Raw genomic sequence first — 8,336 nt, forward strand, 5'->3', positions numbered from 1 at the left:
CCCTGCCTCCCACCAGAATGGCCTCAAGTAACCCAGTTAGAATAAACTCTGTCAATGGATACAATATATCCATTAGCCAGAAACAAAGCCAGCTAGAAATGTAGCAAGAAGCAGCTTCTGCATTTTAGACTGAGTCAGGCTGAATTAACAGGATTAAGTCAGAAAACACAAAGTCATACAGAATTTACATTTCCCACCTTTCCCCAAGGCTAGCCTTGAGCTGACCACCACCCAAGAAATCAAACAGGGACAACTAGAATACAGAAAGGCACACTATTAATCTAATCAAATAATCCCACCAGGCATCTCAATCTCAAAGGTCCAAAAGGACATAAAAATCACTCTACTTGCCATGCCAGGCTGTCAGCTGTCCCAGAACCGATTGCTAGGTCACTTTGCTTCTGATTCCTAAATAAATGGAGACCTCTTTTCCTACAGCCTGCCTCCAAGTTCATTGGTTCCTGCAGCTTGGAACCGCACTGAATTTTACTTTTAACAGAAGGAAGCCCTTTATATCATGCCACCTTGAGTTCACTAAAATGGGATATATATTATAATGATAACAATAACAACAGGGTCCTCATTTCTTATTTTATGTAATTCTGACATATCATGAAAGATTATAGAAACTTGTATCAAAATTTCTCACAAACACAAAAAGATTAAGATTCACCAAGAATTTCAGTGTATTAAAATTTTCACACTACTTTTGTTATTCTGCACTCCTACTATAACTAATTTAAATGTGGAAATATGCTCTCTTGTAGAATATTTGTAGATCAAGTAAACATGCAAACCTTACTAAAACTTACTTTTTTTACATAATAGAAATGTAGGAGTCCAGCAAATTTGTGGCATAAGAAACAGCAGAACCTGGATTCTGGCCTAAATATCTGTAGATAATGTTTCCTAGGAGATACCTTTAAAAATCAGGCACACACTTAAAGATCTTCTGCATATTAATTCAGGAAAAATGAACCTAACATTTTCAGAATAAATCCTGAGCAGAAATGCTATATTGCTTATGATACTGACCTAATTATGTGCCTTCAAATGTCATAGAAGATAGCTTGGAATTTTCCATGTTTATACAAGAAAACCTGGAAGATAATTCTGTATATGGAGCGAAAAAGGAAGTGACATTATTCACTTTAGGTTGCATTACTTTTCCTAACAAGGCTAGAAGTAGAAAATGGTTAGTGGACGTTATGACACCGTTTTTCTTAAAGGTTTTTATGGAAATTTCAGCACAGTTAGGATAAATTTCTTGCCCCAGGAAAATTTGTAAAAATTATATATATATTTTTAAAAAATAAAGGCTCTAGAGAAATAAGCTTTGTTAGAGAAGATCAGCATGCATTCTGCAAAGGTAAATCCCACCCCTTCCACATCTTTCCAACCACTACTGTCCTGAGCTTTCTTTTGCCAATTGGGCCCACAATACTTGCTGATGTTGTCGATCCATCTCGTTTTAGGTCTCTTTCATGGACGCTTTTTATCAAGTGGGATCCATTCTATGACTGTCTTGGTCCACTTGCCATCAGTTCTTCTTGCTATGTGACCAGCCCATTTCCATTTCAATTCTTTTACTCTCTTGATATCGTATACTTTCATTTGTTCTCTAATCCATGTGCAGGTCTTTCTATCTTGTCTTGTAATGCCGAGCATGTATCTTTCCATGGCTCTTTGCACCACTCATAGCTTTTGTATTGATTGTGAGGTTAGTGTCTATGTTTCACTGGCATATGTTAGAGCAGGTAGCACACACTGATCGAAAACTTTTCTCTTCAGGTATAGGGGAAGGTTGTTCTTGGAAACTATGCTTAGCTTGCTGAATGCCTGCCAACCACATTTAACACACCATTCACTTTCTTTTATTGTATCACCTACCATTGAGATCCCTTGGCCAAGGTATATGTAGTGGTGTACTACATCTAGTTCTTGTCCATATATATATTTATTCTTTTTTAGTGAATTTATTAAACATAATCTGGCTCTTTTCAGGTTTATGTTTAAGCCAAATGGTTCTCCTGCTTTGTGCAGCTCTTGTATGTGTCTTTGTAGCTCTTCTGGTCTTGTGAGAAGAGAACAACATCATCTGCCAATCTTAAGCAATTTAAATAGGTGCCATTGATTTTTATCCATCTTTTGCCCAGTCTAGCTTGTGAAATACTTGTCATACACCTTGTTCTATGTTGATTTCCACTTTAAGATCATTAAGGCAAATTATTGCCATTGTTTTTTCATATATTGATTGTAGTAAGTTTATGTAAGCAGTGTCTACGCCTTGGTTGAGCAATGCATTAATTATTGCTTGCTGGAATACTGAGTCAAACTCCTTTTCATGGTCAATGAAAGCCATGCACAGAGACATGGTGTACTTGTTGTGCCTTCCAATGACTTGTGAACAACTTGGATGTGATCCATTGTGCTGTAGTCACTTCTGAACCCTGCTTGCTCCTTTGGCTGTGCATCATTTAATGTTCTCAACAGCCTTTTTGCTATTATCTTGGTTAAAAACCTAGTAGATGACTAAAATAAGGCTTATTGGGTGATAGTTCTTTAAATCATCTTGGGCCCCTTTCTTGTGTATAAGAACCATTTCAGCATTTTTCCATGCATTGGGTATTTTTTCTTCTCTGAGGCATCTTGAGTACTGTATAGTTTTGCTAGTATCTTGTGTAAACTGTGACCACCAGCTTTCAGCATTTCAACCATAACACAGTCATTTCCTGAAGCTTTGCCATTTTTCATTGATTTTATGGTACTTGATACTTCCTCCACTAGGATATCTGGCATTTCCATTTTCATGGTTGATATTACTTTTGAGAGATCTTGATCTTTGTATAACTCTGAATAGATATTTTCCAATTATTTCTAACTTTTCCTGTCTTGTTCTACACACACAGCCATCTTCATGTTTTAATGCAAAAAACTTCTTTCTTGTATTTATAAGCTTGCATTTTGCTCTATTAATCCCTTTGTGTTCTTCAATTGCCTTTTCCACAAGCTTCACATTAAACTGACACTTTCTTCTTGGATACGTTTTCTTATGGTCTTGCAAAGTTCAATGTACTCTAATTGATTAGTGAAACTTCCTGTATTCTTCAATGACCATCATTTTTTCATTAAATCAATAGTTTCTTCAGAGATTTTTGACTGTACCAAGTGTTTTTCCAGCAGTGTATATAGATGTAGCAGATTCAAGGATGTTTTTGACTATTTGTTCCTTTTGGTCTATAATGTTCATCTCTTCCAAATCTTACAATAGAGCAAAGCGATTTGACAGATTAATCTCAAAATCATGTTCTCCTTCTAACAGCTTATCGCTCTTTATTTTTGTTTTTCATGACATCTTTATCATTTTCATACATTCTTTTCAACAGTCTATCTTCACTTTAGCTTGTACCATTCTGTGGTCACTTCCAACGTTAAAATGATTGATAACAGTACAATTGCAGAATATGGTTTTATCACTTGACATGATATAGTCAATTTCACTTGTGTACCCAGATGGACTCTTCCATTACCATTTTCTGTTAGTTTTTTTCTTGTAAAATGAGTTCTATTACCTCATTCATCACTTCCATACGGGTCAGTCGCTTTTCCCCCAGGTATTGTTCTTCCTATTCTTGCATTAAAGTAATCCATTAGTATTTTGTATTGGCATTTTTCTTTGTCTTGAAGGCAAATTACCTCGTCATAAAACTCTTTGACCTCATAATCACTATAGCTTATTGTTGGCATGTAAGCTTGGATGATTTGAAGTTTGTATTGTTTGTTCAATTGAATGATGCATTTGGCTATTCTGTAGTAAAGTTTTTTGAAAGTTTTTCTGTAGTAAAAATTTTCAAATTTTACTACAATCTTTCAGCTTTTGGTTGATGAGGAAACCAACTTTGCCACATAGTCCCATCTTTGGTACCTCTAGTGTAGAGTAAATGCCCAGTCCTGTCAAGTTCAACTAAATTTTCACCTTTTGTCATGTTTCACATAATCCAATGATATGCCAATGCATATTGTTGAGTTCAACCAGCAGTTCTTCTAATCGAGCATCCTTTTTAATTGTTCAAATGTTGACTGTTTCTATGTCCAAAGTCAAAATGCAGCTTGAGTTACCCTGGTGATTCTTAGCACCCTCTGCCTTTGGGCAGGTTTGCCTGCTGCCATGGGTAGTTGCCCTAGGGACTCCAGGGAATGAGGACTGTTTTTGAGATTGTATTGGCATGTGGAAGGAATAGACTATAATCTGCCATGCTGGTCCATGGCAGGTTGGCAGATGTGATCGGTGTTAGTCTGGGGTATCCAGACCTGTTCACCTTGAGAGACCCTTCTGGACATATGCATGTCTGACAATCTAGCTCATGATTTCATTTTACCCACATAATTTCCATAATTATTAAGATGTCTGATGAAGTTCAACCAGAATGCCCTTATTTATAAAATAATATTGGAACCACTGGCATGTCATTAGATAAACCAAGAACATTTCAAGAATAACAATAGCTAGAACTGAATGTATACTATTATAATATACTGATGATATCTCCCATTAATAACTGTACAGCACTTTCATAATTTTTCAGGATAACCAGTTCATTGGCATAAATCCCATATACTTCCTATAGAATTAATGCTTCAGTTAAGATTTATTGATTTAAACACTGGGATTTTAATAATAGGTAAATTCCTTTAAATATTTGGGAATAAATATTGTAAAAAAATGTTCCTTACTTACAATTGTAAAAATATAACATTTTTTTCATCTTAGACAATCTCCTAATCTTGAAATTCAGGAGCTGGAAGGTTCTGAGATATCTGCAAGGGAGGCCCAGAAAGACCAGGGGCTGTAGGATGTTGAGCTTGCGGTTCTGGAGCACTCAGGTAATTGGCCACCTCTTGCAGAATCATAGCAGCAGCAGCAGCATCTGGCCTAGAGCCTGAGCAGAAAAAAATACTCAGCTTTAGATCATGCAAAAAATCAAGTGAATAAATGATGCTCCTTGAAAGAAAGAGGTGTGGTTCAGGAAAATATTGCAGGCATTCCCAAGTCATTGCTCCAAAGAAATGGCTTTGGAGTCAAGTTTCTGTTGGCAAACAGCTTTCCAATCTTGGACTTAACTTCCTGAATGTGGCCTGTTTGATTTCCTGATTGACCATTGAACTGGTATAAGACTACATTCAGCTTTGATTCCTCTTTCTTGGAGTTGTCTGCATGGAGTCTTGACTTCTGAAATAAGCTTGTTTGATTTCCTGAGACTTACATTCCTGTTCTGTATTGAGATATATAGCTGCCATAAAGACCTCTAATCTAGGTCTGACCTCCAACACTTGTAGTTGCTAGCAAAGGACAAAAATTAACTTAAAGATCTATCAACAAATAAATATTACCGGTATATGTTTATTTATGCAATGATCAAGTCAGACTGCATTTCCTGCTCTCTTTGCTGAACATATTGACTGTGCCCATATTTTGCAATACTAACATTATGGAAGTTTTTTTCAAAAATCATTTGATGCAGAAGAAAGACATTTGTGATCTTAAACTTACATTAAATATATTAAATTTAATAGAATCATCAATAATTCTATCCTATAATATTCAAATTATATTTTTGGCAGCTATGTCTATGGGACTCTACAGGCTATAGACAAGTAAACTCTTTCACAAATAGAATTAAAATAACTAAAGTAAATAATGTATTAATTTCATCATGATTTATAATCACTTCAATCAGTGTATCACTTTATCTAGTTCCAAATATTCTGCTGTATTTTGAACTGAGCATTTTTCCTGAATAGTTTGTCTATCACTTTCAGTGTTTTTCAAACTTGGCAACCTGAAAATGTAGACTTCAACTTTGAGAATTTTCCAGTCAGGTGTATTTTGCATAAGCTATAAATTTGTTATTGGAGGACTTAGAAGCTGCATATCCAAGACAGCTAATTAAGTTTATGACTTCATCCCAGGATAGATATTTTCCAAGCTGCTTGATATCCATCAAATAGAATCTGAAGTCTTGGAAATCACATATGTCAAGTTTCCTATCTCAGTGAAGTTTCAAGAAGGGAGCTTTCATATAGACCCTCTTAGCAACATTTCATTCTCATTGTTGTACAAGTATGTTTTTGAGCTGATATAATGGGATTTAATAGGAAAAGGTACTTGGTTCCCATTGCAAGTGCAAAATTGCTAACAGAAGTTGTGATAGAGTACTAAGTTGAAAATTGACTCACGGGACAAATCCAGAATGTGCATAAATAAACACAGTTTTGTATTAAAAACCAAAACACATGCACATATTTCATCTGCTTATTTGCTTGATTCTTTTGCCCACAGTGATGTACTCAAAGTTAATCCTAAAATAATTCTTATAGCATAAGAATCTACTGCTCTGGCTTACTTTTCATTAGTCTCAAAACCATTGTACCATATCTTTCAAAAATCCTGGAGCACTGGGGAAGTACCTGAAGATTGGAAAAGGACTGATGTGGTTCCCATCTTCAAGAAAGGAAAAAAAACAGAACCAGGAAACTACAGACCAATCATATGACTTCAGAAAACATTCAGCAAAATCTCTTATGAGATTCTAATAGAAAAGATGGCAATATGTGATCTGGACTATGATACTAACAGATAGGCACAGAGCCAGTGAACAATTACCTAGTGAGTATGGCTCTATGACAAATTGGAGGGAAGGGAAATCTATACCACAGGCTCCATTTTAGGTCCTGTATTCTTCAGTGTATTTATATATGACTTGGAAAGATCATATGTCAGGTTCTGGCTACCCCATTTTAGAATGAGTATTGACAAGCTGATGTCCAGAGACTGACTTAAACACTCATCTCAGAATCATGATGCAAGCACATAATTGTGTCACTTGTAGAATAACGTCATGACATAATATTTCAACAATGTGGCTTGTTATGGATGCCTATGTTCTATCCCAGCCTATTGCCGTCCTTGTTAGAGGCACAAGGACCAAACCCCTGCTGATACAATAGGCTGGAAACTTTAAAACAAAACAAAATCCCTTTTATTTGGGTGACAATCCTGTCAATAAGTCCAAAACACAAACAGCAAACCTCAAGTCCAAAGGAAGGAAATAGTCCACAGGAACACGTTGCAAACAAGANTCCAAGAAGCACTTTGCAAACGGTTGCCTTCAGCAACCAGCAACGCCCACACTTCCCTTTTTATACAGCAGTCCCAGGGCGTTGCCTCTCATTGCCTTCTCCTTTTACTTTGGAGTAGTCTCATAGATTGTTGTTGTTTTTTCCTTGCTACTTGACGACGTCTGCGAGCATCAATTAACTCATCCAGGTGTGAGCCTTCTGAATCTGACTCTTGCTCCTCACACAGCTGAGCTTCATCAGAAACACGACTGGAGGGGCCAGGCTCTTCATCAAGCCGTGAGTCTTGTAATTCATCAGAGCCTCCCTCTGACCCTGATGGCCCCTCAACGGCCTCCTCCACATCCTCCTCAGATTCCTCAGACTCAGCTGTTGGGAACACAGGCTGGCACGGAATTACAACACTATCCCGCACCGCAGGGCCCTTCCCCCGGGTCTGCCGATCCGGGTGCGGTCGGGATGGGAATTGGTCATGAAAGGCGGTCACCAAAGCAGGAGCATGAACGGTGGTCGCATCCTCCCAGGTGAACTCCTCCGGTCCGTAACCTTTCCATTCCATCAGATACTGGAAGCGACCTTTCACCCAACGGGAGTCCCGAATGCTGGCAACCTCGTACTCAGGAGCACTGTCTCCATCACGTTGTTCTGGTGGGGGAGGTTCGGCTCGGCGGAGTGGACACGCCGGTTGCTCAGGGACCAACAGAGAGCGGTGAAAGACCGGATGTACCCGCATGGAACGTGGCAGAGTTAAGCGATAGGCGACCGGATTGATGACAGCCTCGATGGGGAACGGTCCTATATATCGATGGTCTAATTTCTTGACTGGCCGGGTGGACGGTAGGTTCCTGGTGGACAGCCATACCCGGTCTCCCACCGATAGTAGAGGCGTATCCCGCCTCGACCGATCAGCAAACCTTTTGTAGTCAGCCTTGGCCTTCTCCAACTGTCGCTACACCAATCGATGGATCGCCTGTAACTCTGCCATGTAGTCATTTTCTGGTGGTCCCGGTGCGTCTAATGGGGAAAGGGAAAAACCGAGGGTGATAGCCCATATTGGCTAAGAATGGGGTCATCTGCGTGGAGGTGTGCTGGGAGTTATTGAATGCAAACTCAGCCACCGCCAGATAGTCCACCCAATTGTTCTGCTGCTGGTTGACATAGCAGCGCAGATATTGTTCCAGGATTCCAATGACCTTCTC

The sequence above is a fragment of the Protobothrops mucrosquamatus genome, unplaced genomic scaffold (assembly GCF_001527695.2).
Source record: "Protobothrops mucrosquamatus isolate PMUCROS unplaced genomic scaffold, P.Mucros_1.0 scaffold250, whole genome shotgun sequence".
In the NCBI taxonomy this organism is placed as follows: domain Eukaryota; kingdom Metazoa; phylum Chordata; class Lepidosauria; order Squamata; family Viperidae; genus Protobothrops; species Protobothrops mucrosquamatus.